The 18,387-nt window shown below is 37.5% G+C and overlaps 1 protein-coding gene across 2 annotated transcripts in view; it reads right to left on the minus strand.

The window, feature by feature from the left end:
* The window catches only part of SPATA17 (spermatogenesis associated 17), a 206,349-nt gene that overhangs the window by 12,355 nt on the left and 175,607 nt on the right, over nucleotides 1-18,387 (minus strand). The window contains exon 11 of one of the 2 annotated variants that reach the window (XM_041773451.1): nucleotides 6,499-7,495. The exons of the other annotated variant lie outside the window; for it this stretch is intronic. The gene's annotated coding sequence lies outside the window, so the exon portion shown is untranslated. Of the gene's footprint in view, nucleotides 1-6,498; nucleotides 7,496-18,387 lie in introns of those variants that run through there. 2 annotated transcript variants of the gene reach the window in all.

Consider the following 18,387-nt stretch of genomic DNA (forward strand, 5'->3'; position numbering starts at 1 on the left):
CTTATGTTCACAGTTAGCAAATTGTCCTTAAATTGAACCTAAATTCTTCTTGCTGCAAAATAAACCCATCTTCCTTAAAAAAAAAAAAAATTAAACAGCTGCTAAACACTACTTATCCAACAGCAATTAGCCTGAACTAATCTTCAAAGTCTCTTGAGAGGCACTCATTTTCCAGAGATTTGGGTGGATATTCTAAGCAGGGTGGAAGGGCCATAAGGGAGTGTGGCAAGAACACCACCACTTGTCTTTACCAGCTGAATGTAAAGATAAAGAGAACTATTGTCTAATTGTAAGAAATATATAAAAATTATCCTTGCTTTGTACACTGATGCTTTTTAAACTGTTGAATTAGAATGGTCCTTAAATCTTACTCTACTTCTGTGCTGCTTAACTAGAAATTTAAATCAGTGTAGCATTTGAGAGCTAGGAATCATCTTTGTTTGTCTTGCCTTCACCTTAGTCTATAGATGAAAACAACTAGGCACAGACAGAGGTCAAATGATCAACAATGAAGGATTACCTCAGCATTGTCCACACTCTGCGCACCTCAAAGAAATGTGGGGGCCTTGCCAGACTCCTGAGGGGTAACATGTAAGTCCTTGGACTATCCTTCCCGATAAGCCTGGGCCATAGCAGAACCTTTGTTAACAATGTGATTCATGGTCGGGCATTTGGCCCATGTGCTCTCAGGTTACCCCTGAAGGGGCTGGACACTAACTTCAGCCACAAAGGTGGTCAGCCACGTCTGTGAGATTAACCCCCCAGGAAAGACCTTGAACTCCAAGACTCAGTGAGCTTCCTTGGTTGGTAATACTCCATGAGTGTTGTCACACATTGTTGCTGGGAAAAAGAAGCGCTGACAGCACTAAGAGAAGACATTGAGAAGCTTACACCCGCTTTCTTGGACCCTGACCTATGTTCCTTTCCTGTGGCTAACTTGAATCTGCATCCTTTTGCTGTAGTAATGGTAATCATGAGTTTAACAGCTTTGCTGAGTTCTGTGAATCCTTCTAGCAAGTCACTGAACCCAAGGGTGGTCTCGGGGATCCCTGAACACAAGTGATTTTTCCAAGTTCATAGTTATTTGTGGCAGAACTAGAACCAACCAACCATTCTCACTCATTGTTACAACTCCACCCAACCAATTAGTTACTCATTAATGCATTTGTCCCTGTGGGCAACCATGAAATACTTAAAGGGAGTCTATCATGACCAGGAACTATGAAAACAATGGCAACCGTGATGAGCTTTCTTCCATAAGGAGTTACCAAGTCTACTGTGATCTTCATATTCTCACATGATTTTGATCCTGAAATACCAGTTTTAGTTAGTTCTTCAAGAATTTGTTGTGTCTCTTCTTTGGTTTACCATTGTGAATCTCTTTAAAAAAATCTATCATACTTTTCTTGTATTATTTTTTAAAAGATTTTATTTAATTATTTGAGAGAGAAAGAGAAAGAGCAGAGAGAGAGAGAGAGAGAGAGACAGAGAGCACATGAGCTGGGAGAGGAGGAAGAGGGGCAGAGGGAGAGGGCAAAGCAGACTCCCCACTGAGCAGGAAACCCACTGCAAGACTTAATCCTAGGACCATGGGATCATGACCTGAGCTGAAGGCAGATGCTTAACCAACTGAGCCACCCAAGTGCCCCAGTTTCTTCTGTATTATAACAGTTGTACTGGCTGATTTTAAGTGCTGTACAGATGGGAAAATCTGTCATGCATGTTTGCAATCACCTATTTCCCCACAAGGACTCATGGAAAACTATGCTCCATATACATTTGTATAATAAATTAACGTATGAATAAGTAGCTGATGAATGGATGAATGTTTGGTAGCATAGAAAAGTGCCATCAAGTTCAAATGGTCTCCAAAGTCTCTGTGGACTAAACACAGGGGATAAACTCAATGAATAAAACAAAGGTCTCCAGGGATTTAACAATGAAGATAGCAAACACCTAAACATGCAAAACATTTTCATTAATGAAATATATTTTCACACATTGTACTTCCCCAAATACAATTAATGGAACAGGTTTAAAAAAAACTATAATCTGTACCTTCCAAAATGAAAGTACCTGAAAAGTCCTCAGCTCCACTGAAGCTCTCTGTAAACCTATCTCAATCCACATCCACCTTTGTAGGCAAGAAAAGTTAAAGAGAGCAGAGTCTGATTTCTGAGACTCATGATCACTCCAGCAAATCAGTCAGGACAAGAACAATATCATACTGTCTGGCCTACTTTGTCTAGCACCAGAAGCGTTGGTTATATTTAGCCAGGAGAAGAAAGCTCAGAATGGTAAAGATAAAGGCTCATTCAGGGACAATTTCAACAAGGAGAAGGGGGAGAAGCACGTTTGTGTTAAGAGACAGGAATGTGAAGAGCTGGGTGGATTTAGCGGCATGTTACAAATAAAAAAGTTTTAGCTATTGGCCATAAAAATGTAAACATTCTCAAATGATTGGGGTTGATGGTAGAGATAGAAATTGCCAAGCAGTCAGCCTAGTACAAATATCAAGGAGAATTCCTTAACAGATAAAAGACACCAGGCCAAGTATAGGGGTTGCATTAAAGGATGATATTAATTCATTGCCTCTCAGCTCCAACTCCATCTTCATTGCCTGTGAATATGAATTTTCCCCGTCAACTGGCATGTTAGAAGTTGTCAGTAGAGGGCACTAGAGAGACATCAGGATGACTGGCCATCCCTCCTGGTTCTAGAGTGCTCAACTGGCAGGCTTCTGCAGACTGTGCTGCCTTTCCAGCATGGCTTGGCTTCTCCAGTACCAGACTCCTGTGACCCTCTAGCACCAAGCTTCCACAGCACATGTGACTTCTTCAGTGCCAGGCTCCTACAGTGTGGCCTGCTTCTCCAGCATCTGGTTCCTGCAGGATGGGCAGCTTCTCCAGTACCCATGTCCTGCAATGTGTGTAGCTTTTTGAGTGCCCAGCTCTTGCAATACAGTTTCTCCAGTGCATGACTCTTGCAGTGTCTGGAAGCCAGTAGTAGCACTCTCAGCCAGCCACTTCCACCAGGAGCCCCCCCACCCCCACCCCGGGCAGTTGTGTAGTACAGTGGCTCCAGAGAGACACCTCTTCTGAAGAGTTTTTCCTAGCACCAGCAAGGGTAGATTTATAGCAAGTTCTACTAGTGCAACACCAGAGTGATCTCTCTCCCACTCACTGAAGCATAGCCAAGCCCTTTACCAGTCTCAGCACACAGAAGCTCTTCCTCAGATGTTCTATATCAGCATGAAGGCTGGTGGCTTCTCCTTTCTGCTGCTTCAATTTTTAAAATATATATTTTATTTATTTGAGAGAGAGAGTGAGAGAGAAGGAGGAGGAGCAGAGGAAGAGGAACAAGCAGACTCCACACTGAGCTGAGCCCGATTTGGGGCTCAAAACGGAGCTTGATCCCATGATCCTAAGATCATGACCTGAGCCCATATCAAGAGTCACTCAACTGACTCAGCCACGTAGGCACCCCTGCTACTCCTTGCTACTCCTATATTTTTTAGGGTTCTCTATACTTCTTATCAGCCAATCCCTTGGCACTCCAACCTTATGCTAGAATTACTAATTTTTTATATTAAACTTCTCTTGTTCAAATTATTGTATCGCAATTGGACCCTGCCTGGTATATTCTGGTTTCTGTGAGTCATTACAAAGTAATTTATATCTGTGGGATTAGCGTTTGCATAATTGCTTTTTTTCCCCTATAAAACAAAGCAGCCATGTAATCTGTAATTTATTTTCCCTTTCTAAACCTGCTATTAAAAATGCTGCTCTCAATAATAGGTCCGATTTATTGACATATTACTATAGAGCTCTATTCAGAAAGCTCCTTCAGATCCATCGCTTTCACAAAACACAACACCGAAGCCAGAATGACTTCACTGTTCAAGCCTCTTTGGAGAGCATTATATCAGACAGCATATAGAGCTCTGGGAAAGTGATCTCATTTCCTCCTCCCTTCTCCTTTTAATCACTCATCTCACTAAAAAAAGTCTAAAGGAACGTTCCATTGTCCTTTTCCATCTTCTGTTTCTGTGGGGATGCTGTCCTGGGCTTTTCTCAGCAAATATAGAGTAAAATATAGATGTCCAAATTTAACTTCTGTAAAGCTAAACATGACAGAGAGATTAAGACATCTGAAAAATCTTCAAATTTCCTTGACATCAGTAATAAAGATATGAAGAAGCAGGAATGGCAGATGTAATATGGTCACATCCCTGAAAGCATCCTATTCATGGGTTTACAAGACTTCATACCTTCAAGACCTACAAAACAGACTTAAATGTATTTATAACCCCAGAAGGGAGAAATCAATGGTTTCTTCTAGACCCTGGGTTAATCTGGAATCCTAAATGGGTTTATACTTTGTTAATTTACGAACTGCTATGTGAATAGATAATCTCATTCAGTCAGATATTAGTTTAACTATCCAAAGCCCTTTTTAGTGATCTGTGAGGAAAAATAATGTCAGTTTTTGGAGATATTTCATTAATTTACTACTCTAAATATTCTTTTTACATGGTTATGTAATAATGGTTAATGGTTATGTAATAATTGTGCTATTTAAGAAATCATAGAGTATTACATATTTAAATGTTTAAAATTCCAGAAATAAGTTAAAATCTATGTATATTGCCATGTAAGACATGAGAATGAATTTTTGAAGTCAATTTCTTTACTGTTGGAGAGACCAATAGAATAGCTTGCTTCCTTTCTCTCAATAATCTGGATCAATGCCAGCTTAGGTTGATAGTATTCCTGGTACATAACCATGATTTGACTGCATCTGTAATAATCAATACAGACTTAGTCAGCATACCTTGAGGGAAACACATGATATTGGTCCCTATTGCTGTGTAACAAATTATCACAAATGTAGGGGCTTAAAACAACACCTACTTGTTAACTTGAGATTCTGTAGGTAGAAGTCTGGAGTAGAATGCCTGGGTTCACTCAGGGAATCACAAAGTTGAAATCAGGTGTTAGCTGGGCTTTTTCTTCTGGAGTCTCTGGAAGAACAATCTGTTTCCGAGCTCATTCATATTGTTGGCAGGGCTTTGTTCTTTGACGTTATAGGAAAGGGGCCTTACATTCCTTGCTGGCTCTAATCTTGGGCCTCTCTCAGATCCCAGAAGCCACCCACATTCCTTGCCGCATGATTCCCTCCATCTTCAAGCCAGAGACAGTGCATCTAATTCTTCTCACGTTTCAAATCTGAGGTGGGCACTTGACGGGATGAGCACTGGGTGTTATTCTATATGTTGGCAAATTGAACACCAATAAAAAACAAATTTATTAAAAAAAATCTGATTTAGTTCTTTCTTGGCCAGAGAAAGCTCTGTTTTAAAAGGTTCATATGATTTGGTCAGGCCAACCAGGAGAATCTCCCTACCATGCCATGTAACATTAACACTCATAAACCATTCATTCATAAAACCACCCAATTCACACTCCTGGGAATCATGCAAGGTGTGGATAAGGGGAGCAGTAAATGTGGGGGGCTACCTCAAAATTATGCCCACCACACATCTCAGACAGAAAAGAATTAGACAAAGTTAATGATTTAGAGTTGCCCCTGTATGAACTGAAGTTAAAAAAAGGTCAGTGGAGAGATACAAGTGAATTAAAAATAAGTAAAGGCCTGGATGTAGTAGATCAGGATTGTTAACAAAGTGCTAGAATAAAACCAGACGGTACATCCTGGAACAGAAAAGAAGAAAAAAAAAGTATACAATACATTTATATAAAGAAAAGAAAAATGGAAAATTCAATAAAGCAAAAGGTGATAGACATTGGAAACAAAAGGATCAATTTAAGTAAATAAAACATTTGAGTTCCTACTAGATGTCAGAAGTGAAAGCCTACAGTAGAGTAACGATAGTTAATATGTTAAGACATTAGTTAAGATAGATTAAGATAACAATATTAGCACTTAATTATTAATATTAGCACTTAATATTATCTAGCACTTAATATTAGTGCTAGAACATCTGGACACTATTCTAAGTGATTTATACATATTTCTTCACTCAATATTCAAAACATACTTGGAGACTATTATCATTCTTATTTTGTGTTTGTGGACAGTGAAGCAGAGAGAGGTTAACTTGTCCAACATCACCTTATAAATGGCAGAGTCAAGAGTGAACCCAGGGAAATTAGGCTCCAGTGCCTAGTATATCTTTATGTTTAAGGAAGGGAAGGAGGAAAGCAGGATGGGAGAATTGCAAAGACAAAGCTGGAGGAACAGAGGTCTAAGGGCAAAAGCAAAGCCTACCTTTTTCCTATTATTCATAACAAAAAAGTTAGTGACATGATGACCAAGTGCCCTCTCCTCCTGGTAGTTCCTGCATGGACACCCCAAGCTTTTGCCTCTTGCCCCCATGTTCTAACTGACCTTTCTGCAGATACATTAATACCTGCGATCTCATAGTAGAGCAGAGTTCCTGGAGTAGGAATCACCCACCTCTTCCATATTCATTCACTCATTTATTTATTCAACAAATACTTATGAGTGCCTCCTAGGTGTCAGATATTGTCTGGGGTGCCGAGATTCAATTAGTGACAATACAGACAGATCCCAGGTTTAGGAAGCACACTCTTGGGGGTGGGCGCAGGATGGGGGGCAGATTTTCAAGTGAACAAATGCACATCAGGAAGTAATAGGGGCTATGAAGAAAATAAAACAAGGCTGAAGTACTAGTGATCAGAGACGTAGAGATGTTATGTTGATTGGGGAAGGGAGGTCTCTCTGATAAAACAGTATTTAAAGTGTGACATGAATAACGAAGACGGAGCCAGCCTTAGCTTTGTTTATTTATGTCCTGTTCTACATTGGTTTTACAGCTTTATGTGTAGGGACAATGTATTTCCTTTCCGATTCTTGTAGGGAGCACCCCGCTAAATTTGTAACACCAAACACATCATTAATTTTTTATTTTAATGAATTTTGGACGGTAGAATGGTAGAAGTTAGGAATTTGATTGATAGCCCAACTTTCTCTCCCCATATAAAAATTGGCCTGAGACTAATATGTTATTATTTTTGTTGGACTTATCTGTAGTCAGTTCTAGGTGTCTGAGGATGAATGCAAGTCATCGGCAAGCAATGCCTATCCATCCAGCCACTGTAAAATATATTCTCGGTTCGGTTTTATTATTCAGAGAGTATGAGATACAAGTATGTTGCTTATTTTCAGAATGAATTCACTGCTTCGGTTCTTCCACATTGTTGCCTTTAATTAGATTTTCCAATCAATCATCTCTGGGTATTGTTCCATGTCCAGAAGTCCATATTAATAAAACGTCTGCTTACTTATAAGAATTTGGTGAAAAGTTTAATTCCAGGATGTTAATCCATCTGGCCTTGCCAACTGCCGAACTGCAGAAGGGTAAGTTGGTGGTAGAGGGAACACCATCTGTTTCTGAGAATTTAGTTGATTTCTGCATGAGGAGCAGGAAGTCAACTGCAAGACTGAAGAGCTGAGATGGAGAAGAGAAAAGTGAAGAGTTTGTTGGGCCTTTGTTTCATCCAATGAGCACAATTTTCACAAGATGGATCAACGTTAAAACCAATGAGCACAAGATTTATGTTATTCAGCTATTTACTTGGAAGAAATCATGTCCATGTATTTGTCCTTTGTCCTTCCCCTTTGGTAGGAACCAATTGTGAAAAGGAACTGTATTCTTTCTGCCTAAACATATATTTCTTCAAATGAAGTAACCTGTTTATTTATTAGTGTTGAATCAAGCAGACAACTTGAGTCAAATGTCTAGGCTGATTAGCCTAGTTGACCATGGGATTTTATCAATGATCCCTATATCCTAAACTTTACTTTTATATAGTCAAGTTAGTGTTATGCAGGAACAGACTTTATTCTATAACCAGAACTCCATCTTTATCCTTGGCTAAGTAGCTGAAAGAGGCCATCAAGAGAGAGAAATGATGCAATCCATCACATTTATTCAACAAAAGTACTTCTAAGTTCATGTCCTAGTGATGGTAACCTGGTTGAATTGTGACCATGAAGAGCAGCATGTTACAAAAACAAATGAGAATGGTTTGGTTTTTGTATAAAATTGGGAGCAATTGAAGGAATCAGTGATAAGGAAAAATCAGTTCAAATTTTCCCTTTGACATGATCTTTATAGGCAGCATTAGCAGCTCAGGACCACTGCCTCTCTTTTTTTTTTAATTTTAATTTTTTAAAGATTTATTTATTTATTCATGAGGAAGAGAGAGAGAGAGAGAGGCAGAGACACAGGCAGAGGGAGAAGCAGGCTCCATGTAGGGAGTCCGATGTGAGACTTGATCCTGGGTCTCCAGGATCATGCCCTGGGCCGAAGGCAGGCGCCAAACAGCTGAGCCACCCAGGGATCCCCACCACTGCCTTTCTTAACTCTCTTTTCCACAAGCTTCTGTGACAGTCATAAAGATTTCTACTCTTACTCCAATTCTTTTTTTTTTTTTTTTCTTTTCATTATTTTCTCCTATGCTCAACTCCCAGGATTTGTTCACTTTTGACCACTTCAGTGACCTAATCCCCTGTCATTGACTCAGAAATAACCTATATCCTGATTGATGCCTCAATTTATATTTTGGTCCTGATTTCTCACCAGAACCACAACATCACATTTCATTTTCACTTAAATATCATACAATCACTTCAAAGTAAATATATCTCAGACTGAATCATCTTCCCTCCAAAACCAGGCCCTTTTCTAAGATTTACATGGTGTCAACATTCTCTAAAGTCAACAGGATGCTTCATCATCGGGGGACTTACCCATTTCATCACCAAGGCCTACTTTTTTTCCATCCAACCATCTCCCTAGATTCCATTTTATTTAAGATTTTATTTTTTTATGAGAGAGAGAGAGAGAGAGAGAGAGAGAGAGAAAGCACAAGTAGGGGGAGGGGTAGAGAAAGAGGGAGCAAACTCCCCACTGAGCAGGGATTCCCACAGGAGTCTGGATCCCAGAATCCTGGTACCACAAGGCCAAAGACAGACACTTAGCCAACTGAGCCACCCAGGCCTCCCATCTCTGGAGCCATTTTAAAGATACTTTCACCAAAGGATTGATTTAAGTAATAGCTGTTCCATTTTTTTTTTAAAGCAAAGATATTTGGGCCATCATTCTAAGTAAGTAAACTGATATTACATAGAACTCCAGCCACAAGCAGAGATATTTGATTTCTATCCAGTCTGTGCCACCGGCATGTATAGAATATATAGGTCAAGTGGGGAGATATTAAGTGTTCTGTTACTTTCTTAAGGACATTTGACTGTTAAAAAAGTAATCAAACCTAATGAGTATACTTACCTCACTCAGATAGTTACTCTCTTTGAATGCCTAACTTCTTCACAAAAACTTGCACCCAGAGGAAGAGCCACAAAATTGTATTAATGATCATTCATCCACAAATTTCGATGGTTTCCTGGTCCTGACAGATGGAGAAATATGTACTCTAGGTGGCCTCTCTGAAGTTTGGCAGTAGATATGCATGATCTCATGCAACAAAGATAGAACATTCTCCAGTTCTTTTGGCAGAAGATGATGAGGAGTATAAAAGAAGATTAAGTTTCTAAGCAATATTTTCTTCTAAAAATCTTCTATAAGTATTTTATAAAGAAATAGAACTCCTAAATGAAACCTGCCATGAAGTTAAGGTATAGATTGCTATCAAAGAAGGATATTCTAGATTCTAAGCGTTTGACACAGCTTTGAAATCTGTGAACTTGAATAACAATGGATAAAAGCTAATTAATCATTCCTTAAACTAAGCCAAACCAAAGTTCTGATATAATGTTTACAGATATCACTCAGTCATTCACTTTCATTGTCTGGTTCTTTTAATAACTTAGCACTGAGAATCTTGCCAAATATGGGTATTTTGACCCCAACGATCTGTTCAGAAACAGTTCTTTTTAATGGAAGCTGCATTATCAAGGGCACAGTTGACATTCTATATAATTCCTTAATTCAATTTGAAATAGAGTGACATCAACCTTGGACCAGTACCCAAACTACAGCATGTTGAAATTATTAAAGAGCTTTAATCCATTTTCCATGTCCATCTTCCCTGAACTTTATCATATTGAAACCAAAATACCAAGGTTAGTAAATAGGTTTCAACTTACAATTCAAATGGAATAGTGACTGCTTGGAGAGCTATGTGGAAAGGGATCTTAGGCTCAGGTCAGTAGACATGAGGATTGTGATTAGCATTGTCTGCCATGGAGAGGTAGTAGTAGTAGAAACAGCTAGAAGACAAAATTCTGGAACCTAAGGGTGTTTAACGCAGAGAAAAGAAATCTCAGGTGAGCGATGGTATTTTCCTCAAATGCTTGAAGGACAGCTATACGAAAGACAGAATCAACTTTTTCTAACATGAAATTAGTATTGGTAAGCAAAATCACAAACTCCATGTAACAAAGAACTTTTAAATAATTAGAGAAGTCCAAAATGGAACCCATACTAGGATATCATAGAAAGGATCCCAGCAAGTATGGAGAATTAGAGTTAATTATTTCTTAGGGATCTTACCACATGCCATCAAGTCTCAACAATGATAAATATTACTTTTTAGAGGAGGGTTACCTGTACTGGGATAAAAACAAACAAAGGAAAATGTCCAACTAGTTCAGACCAAATATTTAGTACTGCCACTGAATTTCGTCCTAATCTGAAGCAATGTCTGTACCGTGCCATAGTACTTTGAAAGCTATTTTATTCTTGAAATTTAAAAAATGCATTTGAAATTGGACATCATCTTTTAAAACCTCAGAATTCAGGATTCTGATGTGTCAGTGTGGCTACACCTGAACTAACAGTCCTTGCCAAAATGAAACTTATCAAAAGCATTCGTGCCATATATTGGAAACCAATTGGTTGCCCTGGAAGGTTAGGTATATGATTCGTTATTGTCCCGTCAGCAATCAGCATCTTTGCCATAGACTGAAGGAGATAGAGAGAAAATCACACAAGACAGAGATGAAAGCTGTGTAGTCAGAAGAAAAAAGCCTTCTTGATTATGCTGTGGACTTTCTGAAGTCTTTAATTCTCCCTCTAGCCCATCTTCAAACTGGCATGTGGGACGTACTGTAGATGGATGGTGATGCTCATCAGGAGAAGCACACACATATATCTTGTGGGTTGATTTTTTTATTTGCCAGCTCAAGAGGAGCAGGGAGATTTATTTGGAAGGATGGTAATGAAGGTGGGGAGGCACTAGTTAGACTGCAGTTTCTGTTCCCAATATGTTATTCTCACTTTTTTCTCTTCTTGATGCTGGGTTGCTCTCTTTATTTCCACTTATTTTTCTTTAAAGGAGGGATGTTTTGGTGTACCAAGCCAGCGGCTTGAGAGAGGAGGGTGGTAAGGATGTGGGAACACAGGATCTCTATGTGTTATTTTCGCTGAGATATTTCAAATGTTTTAATTACATTCTACATTTTTATTCCACACACATTTACTTATACACAATTACATACTATTTGAAATAGTTGTTTTCTTTAACCCCAAATGAGATTTCATGTTCCCTTCCTCACTATCTTTCTTTTTGCTCTGCCTTACAAGAATGAAATAATTCACTATAACAAAAAAAAATCACTTTCTTCCTTCATAACAATGGCACAAGAAAATGGGCCGACTTTGCTTATAATATACAGCAGAAGAAATCACCACCACCGCACTAATCTGTGCCAAAGAATAGAAATATTCATGAAAAGGAAGGAGTAAATTGATAATAGTCTTGGTATCTAGAATGCTGTTTCCTATCAAGGAGACAAAGACATGGCCTTTGGAGGTCTGTTAACAACTATCACCAGGGCATCATTCTAATGCAACAACTAACCACCTGAGTTGAAGAGTCCTACTAGACTTGAATCCAATACTAATTTTTCTCTTTATATCAACAGTTTAATTATTCATCCTGTCTTAATTTTTTCATCTGAATATGGGTTATAATAAGTCTTAACCTCACATGGCTTTGGAAATATTAATCAGAATAATGATGAACTACACCACGCACACAGTGTTTAATTATTGAACTTACTGAACTTCAATGTAAATATTGGGTAAAGGGGCCAGATGGATAAGTATATCCAAGTGCTTTCTGAATGCCTAAAATCAATTGTAGATGGTCAAAATTTAGTAGAGCAGATTCTTGATTATATAGGTGGTTGTTATTCACTTTCTGATTTACCCTTAAGGTTTATATCTCTCTGTCAAGGCTTGTCTTCTATTTTTCCTATTTATGCAATAGAATGTTATAAAAATACAGGATCAGGGATTTTGGAATATAAAATGTTCTTATTTGTTACATGTGTTTGCAAGATTTGACTTACAAAAGCTGAAATAAAAATTTAATTATCTATGGGGTTTCACATCATGAAATTACTTTTAGTATTTTGTGTGTGTATGAAATTTAAGAGTTTTAATATTGTGGTATAAGAAGTTTCATGTCAAGAAACTGGTATGTATTATTTTCTTTTTGGGGAAATTAAAATTTTGAATGCATCTCTGAAAATAATGTTATTTATCATGGTCAAGTGTCCAGAGTGGTCCAGAAAAACCTATCCAAATCATATCCTACTTTTTCTAGAATAGGCATAAAATTTTAGAAATAAATTACCACATATCACAGTATTTCTTAAAACATGAGTTTGGAGACTCAATATGGGGAAATAGAAACTGATTTCCCAGCTGCCCTACTCCCATTTTCATTCTAAACAGGGGGTGGTGGCCACGATGGCCTTTAGTTGGGCTATGGCAAGAGGAGATTTAAGATAGGAAGGCAGTTAGTGAGAGAGGAGGAAGATAGGGATGACAAGAAAATATAGGTGTGGAAAACTGTGGCTGTATGTCTTTGTTTCAAGCTGTCACCCCCTTTTTTTCCGTTATCCTGAGAGTACTCTGGCAATAAAAATAATAACAATGATCACTTATTGAGAGCCTGCTAAATTAAAGGCACAGTCTTCAGTGATGTTAACATGCAGTCAATCCTCTTAATAACCCTCAGAGGAAAGTATTATCATTCTAATTCTTATAGATGAGAAAATTGAGGCTCAGGAAGGTTTAAGAAATGTTGCCAGGCCCGTGCACACAGTAAGAGACAGAACCACCTGAACTGGCCACTTCCGTTGCCAAGACTACCAACCAAGGGCAAAGTCCAGCTCTGGTTGTGCTTTGCATAGTTTTCACAATATTTCTATAACTGAAATCTTTGCCAACACCTAAAAATGGAGAATTTTATGTAAATATTTCCAGCTTCTCTTAAAAGTACCTAGTTTGAAGTCACTAGGCCTGCCTTCTCTTAGGCAAAACCAGATGGAGCTGAGGAGTGGCTGTCATCCTCAGAGAGAATGGGTGCCCTCCAGGGCTTTTGTTTTTGTTTGTCCTCTATCCCCTTATACTCTTACTGGTCTGACTTGAAATGAAGTAAAATCTACATACAGGAAGGTGCACAATTCATTAAAAAAAAATACAGCTCACTGAATTCTCACAAATAAAACAAGTCTATCTATAACCTAAATCAAGAAGTAGAACACGACCAGCACTACATGCACAGAAGGCTCCTTGAGTTCCTTACTGTCAGTATGGCTTCATCCCCAAACACCAGAGATTGTCTATTTTTCCCACTTTAAGGGAATGCACTGATATATTTCAATGTATGTTGTATGTCTGATGGCTTGTAAACAACATATTTATGAAGCTCTTCTATGTTATTGAGAGGAGGAGGAGAGTTAATTTTCGTTGTAGTCTATGCACCATGAATCGATTATACCACAATTTATTATCATTTCTTCTACTGGCAGCCATTTGGGTTTTTTCCAATTTTTCACGGCTGTTAAAAATGGTGCTCCCATTAACGTTCTTGTATTTTTTTTTTATTTAATTAGCATATACACACATCTATTAGACATAGGAGAAGAATAACTGGGTTACAGGATATATACATGTTAAGTTTTTGTGTCTATAGCCAGAAAGTTTTTCCACCATAATATAACAAGTTATGTTTCTACCAATTTACTGGATGAAATTACAGTAGTGCCATATTTTGCTGCCACTCTTTTAAAAATTTTACCTATCATAATGAGAATGTACAAGTATCTCACTGCATTTAAAAAAAAACAGTATAATTCAGGGATTTAGGTATATTTACTGAGCTGTTCATCCATCAACATAACCTAACTATAGAAAATTCCATCACTTGCCCATTCTGGACCTTTCATAAAAATAGAACCAATACCATATGTGGCCTTTGTGACTGGCTTATTTCACTAAGCATAATGTTTTTTAGTTTTAGCCATGTTGTGGCATGTATCAGTGCATCATTCCTTTTCATTGCCAATTATATTCCATTGTATGGATATATCACATTTTGTTTATCCACTCATCAGCAGATGGGCACTTCGGTTATTTCTGCTTTATTGCTCTGAGAAAGAGGGCTATGGATATTTCATACATTTTTGTTGGTGAACATATGTACACATTTCTTTTAGGTATATATCTAGGAGAGGAACTTCTAGGTCACAGAATATGTATATGTGAAGTTCTAATGGCTATATACAAACAGTTTAATGAAGATTCTATAAACTTATATTCCTACCAATTTATTGGATGATTTTAGTTACACAAAATTTTGGTATTGCTGTTTTTTTTTTTTTTTTTAAAGATAAAAGCCTTTGTTTTAAAGAGTAGTTTTAGGTTCATAGCAAAATTGAGAGGAAGGTACATAAATATCCCCTATATCCCTTGCCTTCATACATGTGCAGCCTCCCCCATTATCAGCATCCCTCAGGAATGTGGCACATTTGTTACAATTGATGAACTACTTTGACACATCATAATCACCCAAAGTCCTTGCTACTATATGTCTTAACTCTTGTCTCCTCCAAGAAATTATTCTTAATTATTCCTGCCCCATGTTAATCATACTTTCTCATATTTTAGGCATGCATCAAATTAAAAAAAATATATATACTAAATAATTTTTTTTTTTTTTTTTACTTTTAGTCACTCCTAAGATTCTTCATGTCAACTGAATGTAACTCTTTGAGGGAAGCAGTTTCACCTTCTGTACACTAAAAAATTTCTGTACTCATATGACTTTTAATAAAGTAACACTCAAAAATAAAAGGTGCTATAGTAGAACCTTTATGTTTATTGCATAAGTATCCAGGTTTCAAAAGAATGAGTAAACTGTTTAGGGCCTAATAATGATCTTGTCCTATGTATTCCCTTCTTCCTGTCGGTGATGTTAGTAGTTTATAATAGGAAGTATGTATGAAGGATGATATTTTTTAAAATTATTTTTATCTATCTTTCATCCAATTGGATTATTTTCACATTGAGAGGCATGAAAATTAATTTTTGTCAGGTAGTTGTAGTTTGGAATTAAATATAAATGCTTTAGATATATTAAGTAGCACAGACTATGTTCAAGCTGGAAAATAGGCTAACTATGGAACAATGAAAGCCTAGGAAATAATCATTATTACATTTCATAATAAGAGCTTGGGTTTCACTTGCTGTTTGTAAGGTCTGACGATCTCCATATAAGGCAGCAAATTAACTTCTCAATATTAAACACACACTGTATGCTTCCCTTCTATTTGCCTCAGTGATTAATTCCAAACAGTGTGCACAGTTTTATCATTTCTTTTTTTTTTTTTTAAGATTTTTAATTTATTTATTTCTGAGAGACACACAGAGAGAGGCAGAGACATAGGTAGAGGGAGAAGCAGGCTCCCTGCAGGGAGCCTGATGCAGGATTCCATCCCAGGACCTCAGTGATCATGACCTGAGCCAAAGGCAGATGCTCAACCACTGAGCCATCCAAGTGCCCTTTGTCATTTCTTAATATCAGGATTTCTTAATGTACAGACACCTGACTTTGTGGCAAGGACTGCTTAATGCCACAGTGTGCTAATGAGCTGCATTTCACAATCATAAATATGAGTCTGAGAACTATACACTAAACTCAATGTACTGATAAATGACTGTATCTGCTGGTATCAGCAGCAAGGTGATTTCCTCATCAATGAGCGAAAGTGTTTAGACATGGAAGAGTACTTAGCAACACCCTACTATGCCCTGTGAGGGAGCCTGCTGGGGACGCTGAGTTCCAAAAGGAGTAATCCAAGCATAAGCCACAGGCCAAGTTGGGATTTCATTCCATTCTCGCAGGAAAACATTTTGAATTATAAAATGAGAGACCAGATAAGTGTTTTGGCATTGTGCACTTTTTGTAGGCTACAACAAATAATCAGTTACATTATCAGTCCAAATTAATGCCATTTCTCTCATTAGAATCTTTCATCAGCAGTGATAAATGAAAGAAGAGTTCATTTACTGCAGAAGAGTTAGAAAGTTTATCATTAAAGCTGTAACACAGATGTGATGAGTTGTGGTTTTAGAGGAGCTTAAAGAGAGATGCTAATTAGAATTTAATTCATGGAATACAGACCAACTCAAACGATGTTCATTCGCTCATTCATTTTTAAACAAAATTTTATTCTGATGCCTTTTAAAAAATATTATTTAAGTATTCTCTTTACCAACATGGGGCTCGAACTCACCACCTGGAGGTCAAGAGCCACATGCTCTTCTGACTGAGGCCAGCAGATGCCCATATGCTATAGTTTTTTATAAACCAGAATTGGACCAAATGAGCTCTACTGGCTTAGCAATTCGGCTGCTTTTAGGTATCACTTTTAGACAAGTTCCACCTATAATTTGGTGATTTTATTAATATCTCACTTTGTTCCTAAAACGTTTTGAGCTATTTGATGATGGGAAAAAAAGTAAACTGGAAGAGAACATGAGGGCAAAGAGAAACAAATTGTGATTGAAGCTAAAATTAGTGCCTAAATGGACATTGTGTGGATGTGAGAGATAGGCTATAAATGTGAGGGACCAGAACATACAATCAGTAAGAAAGATTCATGATTTCTCTCAGATAAAAGTGCAATCTTGACTTTACAACTATAATACTATATTGTATAAATAAGGATAATTAAGGATAATTACTAATTTACAGATATGAAAGATTATTTCCCAGAAGGAACAGTTTACCCAAGCAGCAATCATAACTGGACCTAGGATCAACCAACTTAGTGTATATCCAAACGTGTATGCAAAATCATATACAATGTAACTACAAATGAGTTTAAAAATAACATTCCACAAAGTATGCATTCAAATGAGCAATGGTGTATCATTATAGGCATTATTTTAGGAAGCTCTTTGCTATTTTAGAGCTTCTATTCCTTGAAAGATTTTTGGAACTTCCTTAACAACATCTATCCAACAGATATTTTACTCCGTGCCAGGTGCTCTACGAGATGTTAGAGGGCATTTATCATGGAGAGACAGTTATTTGCCCTCAAAGAAATTAGAGATGGGTGGGGGGAGGAGAGAAAGACATTTACCTGATTAACTATAAGAAAGTTGATTAGTATTTTGATTTCAGAAGAACTGGAGATCCAACTCTGAATGTTCTCTAGATATATTCCTTCAAACATCCACAGTGCTCTTAACATTTTTAATGGAGGTGAATGAACATTTACTCAGAACGGAGTTCGGTAAATATGATAGGCAATCAAGTTATTACTTAGTTTTTGTCAGACACTATGTCTCACTAACTTTCTTGAGTTGGCTCATATTGGGAATGTAGGAAGGAGATTTTAAAGAAGTTGATGGAGCTAAGCAGTTTTCTAGATGAAACAGATTGCTTTCCTCAATTATATTCTCTAGTAAGATTCCATAACTCAGTCTTGATCTCTACTTAACACAAAGGCATTTCTGGACTCCTCTGGAAACCTCTGTAGTTATCAGGAGCTTGAGTGTGTGTGTTTGCTGAGAGGTGATGGTGAAGAATCAACATTACAAAGATTGGCTAAGGGCTCCTGAAGCATTCAAGAGCTTGACTATCAGTGAAGAAGATAAAACCGACATTTTGAACAATGAAATACTTAGCAGTTCTCAAACATCTGTTGAGACCTAGAATTATTTTTCTTGGGTGTACTGATACAACTTTGAAGATGAATAGGAAAAAGAGGAAGAGGAGGAGGGAGGGGATGAAGAGGAATGGGAAGGGGGAGGAAAGAGAGAGAAGTCAGATGCCCTCACAATTACTTTTGTTTCCAAATTTCCAGGAACAGGTAACTTTGGAGCACTGAGACTTTGTAATACCTTATAAACCAATGATGAAGGTTATTTGAAAGGAATGAGTTCCAAAACATTGTGAGCATTGGCAGCAGCATTAGAATAAGATTCTAGTCTCCTAAGATTAATATAGAAAACCAGGAATCATCGATTCCATTACTATAAAGTAATATATCCTATTTAAAAAAGATAATAATAAT

This window comes from Vulpes lagopus, chromosome 11 (genome assembly GCF_018345385.1).
Source record: "Vulpes lagopus strain Blue_001 chromosome 11, ASM1834538v1, whole genome shotgun sequence".
Classification (NCBI taxonomy): Eukaryota; Metazoa; Chordata; class Mammalia; order Carnivora; family Canidae; genus Vulpes; species Vulpes lagopus.